Below are 7248 nucleotides of genomic sequence, written 5' to 3'. Positions count from 1 at the left end.
TAACCCTAACCCTAACCCTAACCCTAACCCTAACCCTAACCCTAACCCTAACCCTAACCCTAACCCTAACCCTAACCCTAACCCTAACCCTAACCCTAACCCTAACCCTAACCCTAACCCTAACCCTAACCCTAACCCTAACCCTAACCCTAACCCTAACCCTAACCCTAACCCTAACCCTAACCCTAACCCTAACCCTAACCCTAACCCTAACCCTAACCCTAACCCTAACCCTAACCCTAACCCTAACCCTAACCCTAACCCTAACCCTAACCCTAACCCTAACCCTAACCCTAACCCTAACCCTAACCCTAACCCTAACCCTAACCCTAACCCTAACCCTAACCCTAACCCTAACCCTAACCCTAACCCTAACCCTAACCCTAACCCTAACCCTAACCCTAACCCTAACCCTAACCCTAACCCTAACCCTAACCCTAACCCTAACCCTAACCCTAACCCTAACCCTAACCCTAACCCTAACCCTAACCCTAACCCTAACCCTAACCCTAACCCTAACCCTAACCCTAACCCTAACCCTAACCCTAACCCTAACCCTAACCCTAACCCTAACCCTAACCCTAACCCTAACCCTAACCCTAACCCTAACCCTAACCCTAACCCTAACCCTAACCCTAACCCTAACCCTAACCCTAACCCTAACCCTAACCCTAACCCTAACCCTAACCCTAACCCTAACCCTAACCCTAACCCTAACCCTAACCCTAACCCTAACCCTAACCCTAACCCTAACCCTAACCCTAACCCTAACCCTAACCCTAACCCTAACCCTAACCCTAACCCTAACCCTAACCCTAACCCTAACCCTAACCCTAACCCTAACCCTAACCCTAACCCTAACCCTAACCCTAACCCTAACCCTAACCCTAACCCTAACCCTAACCCTAACCCTAACCCTAACCCTAACCCTAACCCTAACCCTAACCCTAACCCTAACCCTAACCCTAACCCTAACCCTAACCCTAACCCTAACCCTAACCCTAACCCTAACCCTAACCCTAACCCTAACCCTAACCCTAACCCTAACCCTAACCCTAACCCTAACCCTAACCCTAACCCTAACCCTAACCCTAACCCTAACCCTAACCCTAACCCTAACCCTAACCCTAACCCTAACCCTAACCCTAACCCTAACCCTAACCCTAACCCTAACCCTAACCCTAACCCTAACCCTAACCCTAACCCTAACCCTAACCCTAACCCTAACCCTAACCCTAACCCTAACCCTAACCCTAACCCTAACCCTAACCCTAACCCTAACCCTAACCCTAACCCTAACCCTAACCCTAACCCTAACCCTAACCCTAACCCTAACCCTAACCCTAACCCTAACCCTAACCCTAACCCTAACCCTAACCCTAACCCTAACCCTAACCCTAACCCTAACCCTAACCCTAACCCTAACCCTAACCCTAACCCTAACCCTAACCCTAACCCTAACCCTAACCCTAACCCTAACCCTAACCCTAACCCTAACCCTAACCCTAACCCTAACCCTAACCCTAACCCTAACCCTAACCCTAACCCTAACCCTAACCCTAACCCTAACCCTAACCCTAACCCTAACCCTAACCCTAACCCTAACCCTAACCCTAACCCTAACCCTAACCCTAACCCTAACCCTAACCCTAACCCTAACCCTAACCCTAACCCTAACCCTAACCCTAACCCTAACCCTAACCCTAACCCTAACCCTAACCCTAACCCTAACCCTAACCCTAACCCTAACCCTAACCCTAACCCTAACCCTAACCCTAACCCTAACCCTAACCCTAACCCTAACCCTAACCCTAACCCTAACCCTAACCCTAACCCTAACCCTAACCCTAACCCTAACCCTAACCCTAACCCTAACCCTAACCCTAACCCTAACCCTAACCCTAACCCTAACCCTAACCCTAACCCTAACCCTAACCCTAACCCTAACCCTAACCCTAACCCTAACCCTAACCCTAACCCTAACCCTAACCCTAACCCTAACCCTAACCCTAACCCTAACCCTAACCCTAACCCTAACCCTAACCCTAACCCTAACCCTAACCCTAACCCTAACCCTAACCCTAACCCTAACCCTAACCCTAACCCTAACCCTAACCCTAACCCTAACCCTAACCCTAACCCTAACCCTAACCCTAACCCTAACCCTAACCCTAACCCTAACCCTAACCCTAACCCTAACCCTAACCCTAACCCTAACCCTAACCCTAACCCTAACCCTAACCCTAACCCTAACCCTAACCCTAACCCTAACCCTAACCCTAACCCTAACCCTAACCCTAACCCTAACCCTAACCCTAACCCTAACCCTAACCCTAACCCTAACCCTAACCCTAACCCTAACCCTAACCCTAACCCTAACCCTAACCCTAACCCTAACCCTAACCCTAACCCTAACCCTAACCCTAACCCTAACCCTAACCCTAACCCTAACCCTAACCCTAACCCTAACCCTAACCCTAACCCTAACCCTAACCCTAACCCTAACCCTAACCCTAACCCTAACCCTAACCCTAACCCTAACCCTAACCCTAACCCTAACCCTAACCCTAACCCTAACCCTAACCCTAACCCTAACCCTAACCCTAACCCTAACCCTAACCCTAACCCTAACCCTAACCCTAACCCTAACCCTAACCCTAACCCTAACCCTAACCCTAACCCTAACCCTAACCCTAACCCTAACCCTAACCCTAACCCTAACCCTAACCCTAACCCTAACCCTAACCCTAACCCTAACCCTAACCCTAACCCTAACCCTAACCCTAACCCTAACCCTAACCCTAACCCTAACCCTAACCCTAACCCTAACCCTAACCCTAACCCTAACCCTAACCCTAACCCTAACCCTAACCCTAACCCTAACCCTAACCCTAACCCTAACCCTAACCCTAACCCTAACCCTAACCCTAACCCTAACCCTAACCCTAACCCTAACCCTAACCCTAACCCTAACCCTAACCCTAACCCTAACCCTAACCCTAACCCTAACCCTAACCCTAACCCTAACCCTAACCCTAACCCTAACCCTAACCCTAACCCTAACCCTAACCCTAACCCTAACCCTAACCCTAACCCTAACCCTAACCCTAACCCTAACCCTAACCCTAACCCTAACCCTAACCCTAACCCTAACCCTAACCCTAACCCTAACCCTAACCCTAACCCTAACCCTAACCCTAACCCTAACCCTAACCCTAACCCTAACCCTAACCCTAACCCTAACCCTAACCCTAACCCTAACCCTAACCCTAACCCTAACCCTAACCCTAACCCTAACCCTAACCCTAACCCTAACCCTAACCCTAACCCTAACCCTAACCCTAACCCTAACCCTAACCCTAACCCTAACCCTAACCCTAACCCTAACCCTAACCCTAACCCTAACCCTAACCCTAACCCTAACCCTAACCCTAACCCTAACCCTAACCCTAACCCTAACCCTAACCCTAACCCTAACCCTAACCCTAACCCTAACCCTAACCCTAACCCTAACCCTAACCCTAACCCTAACCCTAACCCTAACCCTAACCCTAACCCTAACCCTAACCCTAACCCTAACCCTAACCCTAACCCTAACCCTAACCCTAACCCTAACCCTAACCCTAACCCTAACCCTAACCCTAACCCTAACCCTAACCCTAACCCTAACCCTAACCCTAACCCTAACCCTAACCCTAACCCTAACCCTAACCCTAACCCTAACCCTAACCCTAACCCTAACCCTAACCCTAACCCTAACCCTAACCCTAACCCTAACCCTAACCCTAACCCTAACCCTAACCCTAACCCTAACCCTAACCCTAACCCTAACCCTAACCCTAACCCTAACCCTAACCCTAACCCTAACCCTAACCCTAACCCTAACCCTAACCCTAACCCTAACCCTAACCCTAACCCTAACCCTAACCCTAACCCTAACCCTAACCCTAACCCTAACCCTAACCCTAACCCTAACCCTAACCCTAACCCTAACCCTAACCCTAACCCTAACCCTAACCCTAACCCTAACCCTAACCCTAACCCTAACCCTAACCCTAACCCTAACCCTAACCCTAACCCTAACCCTAACCCTAACCCTAACCCTAACCCTAACCCTAACCCTAACCCTAACCCTAACCCTAACCCTAACCCTAACCCTAACCCTAACCCTAACCCTAACCCTAACCCTAACCCTAACCCTAACCCTAACCCTAACCCTAACCCTAACCCTAACCCTAACCCTAACCCTAACCCTAACCCTAACCCTAACCCTAACCCTAACCCTAACCCTAACCCTAACCCTAACCCTAACCCTAACCCTAACCCTAACCCTAACCCTAACCCTAACCCTAACCCTAACCCTAACCCTAACCCTAACCCTAACCCTAACCCTAACCCTAACCCTAACCCTAACCCTAACCCTAACCCTAACCCTAACCCTAACCCTAACCCTAACCCTAACCCTAACCCTAACCCTAACCCTAACCCTAACCCTAACCCTAACCCTAACCCTAACCCTAACCCTAACCCTAACCCTAACCCTAACCCTAACCCTAACCCTAACCCTAACCCTAACCCTAACCCTAACCCTAACCCTAACCCTAACCCTAACCCTAACCCTAACCCTAACCCTAACCCTAACCCTAACCCTAACCCTAACCCTAACCCTAACCCTAACCCTAACCCTAACCCTAACCCTAACCCTAACCCTAACCCTAACCCTAACCCTAACCCTAACCCTAACCCTAACCCTAACCCTAACCCTAACCCTAACCCTAACCCTAACCCTAACCCTAACCCTAACCCTAACCCTAACCCTAACCCTAACCCTAACCCTAACCCTAACCCTAACCCTAACCCTAACCCTAACCCTAACCCTAACCCTAACCCTAACCCTAACCCTAACCCTAACCCTAACCCTAACCCTAACCCTAACCCTAACCCTAACCCTAACCCTAACCCTAACCCTAACCCTAACCCTAACCCTAACCCTAACCCTAACCCTAACCCTAACCCTAACCCTAACCCTAACCCTAACCCTAACCCTAACCCTAACCCTAACCCTAACCCTAACCCTAACCCTAACCCTAACCCTAACCCTAACCCTAACCCTAACCCTAACCCTAACCCTAACCCTAACCCTAACCCTAACCCTAACCCTAACCCTAACCCTAACCCTAACCCTAACCCTAACCCTAACCCTAACCCTAACCCTAACCCTAACCCTAACCCTAACCCTAACCCTAACCCTAACCCTAACCCTAACCCTAACCCTAACCCTAACCCTAACCCTAACCCTAACCCTAACCCTAACCCTAACCCTAACCCTAACCCTAACCCTAACCCTAACCCTAACCCTAACCCTAACCCTAACCCTAACCCTAACCCTAACCCTAACCCTAACCCTAACCCTAACCCTAACCCTAACCCTAACCCTAACCCTAACCCTAACCCTAACCCTAACCCTAACCCTAACCCTAACCCTAACCCTAACCCTAACCCTAACCCTAACCCTAACCCTAACCCTAACCCTAACCCTAACCCTAACCCTAACCCTAACCCTAACCCTAACCCTAACCCTAACCCTAACCCTAACCCTAACCCTAACCCTAACCCTAACCCTAACCCTAACCCTAACCCTAACCCTAACCCTAACCCTAACCCTAACCCTAACCCTAACCCTAACCCTAACCCTAACCCTAACCCTAACCCTAACCCTAACCCTAACCCTAACCCTAACCCTAACCCTAACCCTAACCCTAACCCTAACCCTAACCCTAACCCTAACCCTAACCCTAACCCTAACCCTAACCCTAACCCTAACCCTAACCCTAACCCTAACCCTAACCCTAACCCTAACCCTAACCCTAACCCTAACCCTAACCCTAACCCTAACCCTAACCCTAACCCTAACCCTAACCCTAACCCTAACCCTAACCCTAACCCTAACCCTAACCCTAACCCTAACCCTAACCCTAACCCTAACCCTAACCCTAACCCTAACCCTAACCCTAACCCTAACCCTAACCCTAACCCTAACCCTAACCCTAACCCTAACCCTAACCCTAACCCTAACCCTAACCCTAACCCTAACCCTAACCCTAACCCTAACCCTAACCCTAACCCTAACCCTAACCCTAACCCTAACCCTAACCCTAACCCTAACCCTAACCCTAACCCTAACCCTAACCCTAACCCTAACCCTAACCCTAACCCTAACCCTAACCCTAACCCTAACCCTAACCCTAACCCTAACCCTAACCCTAACCCTAACCCTAACCCTAACCCTAACCCTAACCCTAACCCTAACCCTAACCCTAACCCTAACCCTAACCCTAACCCTAACCCTAACCCTAACCCTAACCCTAACCCTAACCCTAACCCTAACCCTAACCCTAACCCTAACCCTAACCCTAACCCTAACCCTAACCCTAACCCTAACCCTAACCCTAACCCTAACCCTAACCCTAACCCTAACCCTAACCCTAACCCTAACCCTAACCCTAACCCTAACCCTAACCCTAACCCTAACCCTAACCCTAACCCTAACCCTAACCCTAACCCTAACCCTAACCCTAACCCTAACCCTAACCCTAACCCTAACCCTAACCCTAACCCTAACCCTAACCCTAACCCTAACCCTAACCCTAACCCTAACCCTAACCCTAACCCTAACCCTAACCCTAACCCTAACCCTAACCCTAACCCTAACCCTAACCCTAACCCTAACCCTAACCCTAACCCTAACCCTAACCCTAACCCTAACCCTAACCCTAACCCTAACCCTAACCCTAACCCTAACCCTAACCCTAACCCTAACCCTAACCCTAACCCTAACCCTAACCCTAACCCTAACCCTAACCCTAACCCTAACCCTAACCCTAACCCTAACCCTAACCCTAACCCTAACCCTAACCCTAACCCTAACCCTAACCCTAACCCTAACCCTAACCCTAACCCTAACCCTAACCCTAACCCTAACCCTAACCCTAACCCTAACCCTAACCCTAACCCTAACCCTAACCCTAACCCTAACCCTAACCCTAACCCTAACCCTAACCCTAACCCTAACCCTAACCCTAACCCTAACCCTAACCCTAACCCTAACCCTAACCCTAACCCTAACCCTAACCCTAACCCTAACCCTAACCCTAACCCTAACCCTAACCCTAACCCTAACCCTAACCCTAACCCTAACCCTAACCCTAACCCTAACCCTAACCCTAACCCTAACCCTAACCCTAACCC

Source organism: Filicampus tigris, chromosome 9, assembly GCF_054856515.1.
Source record: "Filicampus tigris isolate MCC_2025a chromosome 9, RoL_Ftig_1.0, whole genome shotgun sequence".
Taxonomy (NCBI): domain Eukaryota; kingdom Metazoa; phylum Chordata; class Actinopteri; order Syngnathiformes; family Syngnathidae; genus Filicampus; species Filicampus tigris.
The sequence above is the reverse complement of the archived record's forward strand: the minus strand, read 5'-3'. Positions refer to the sequence as shown.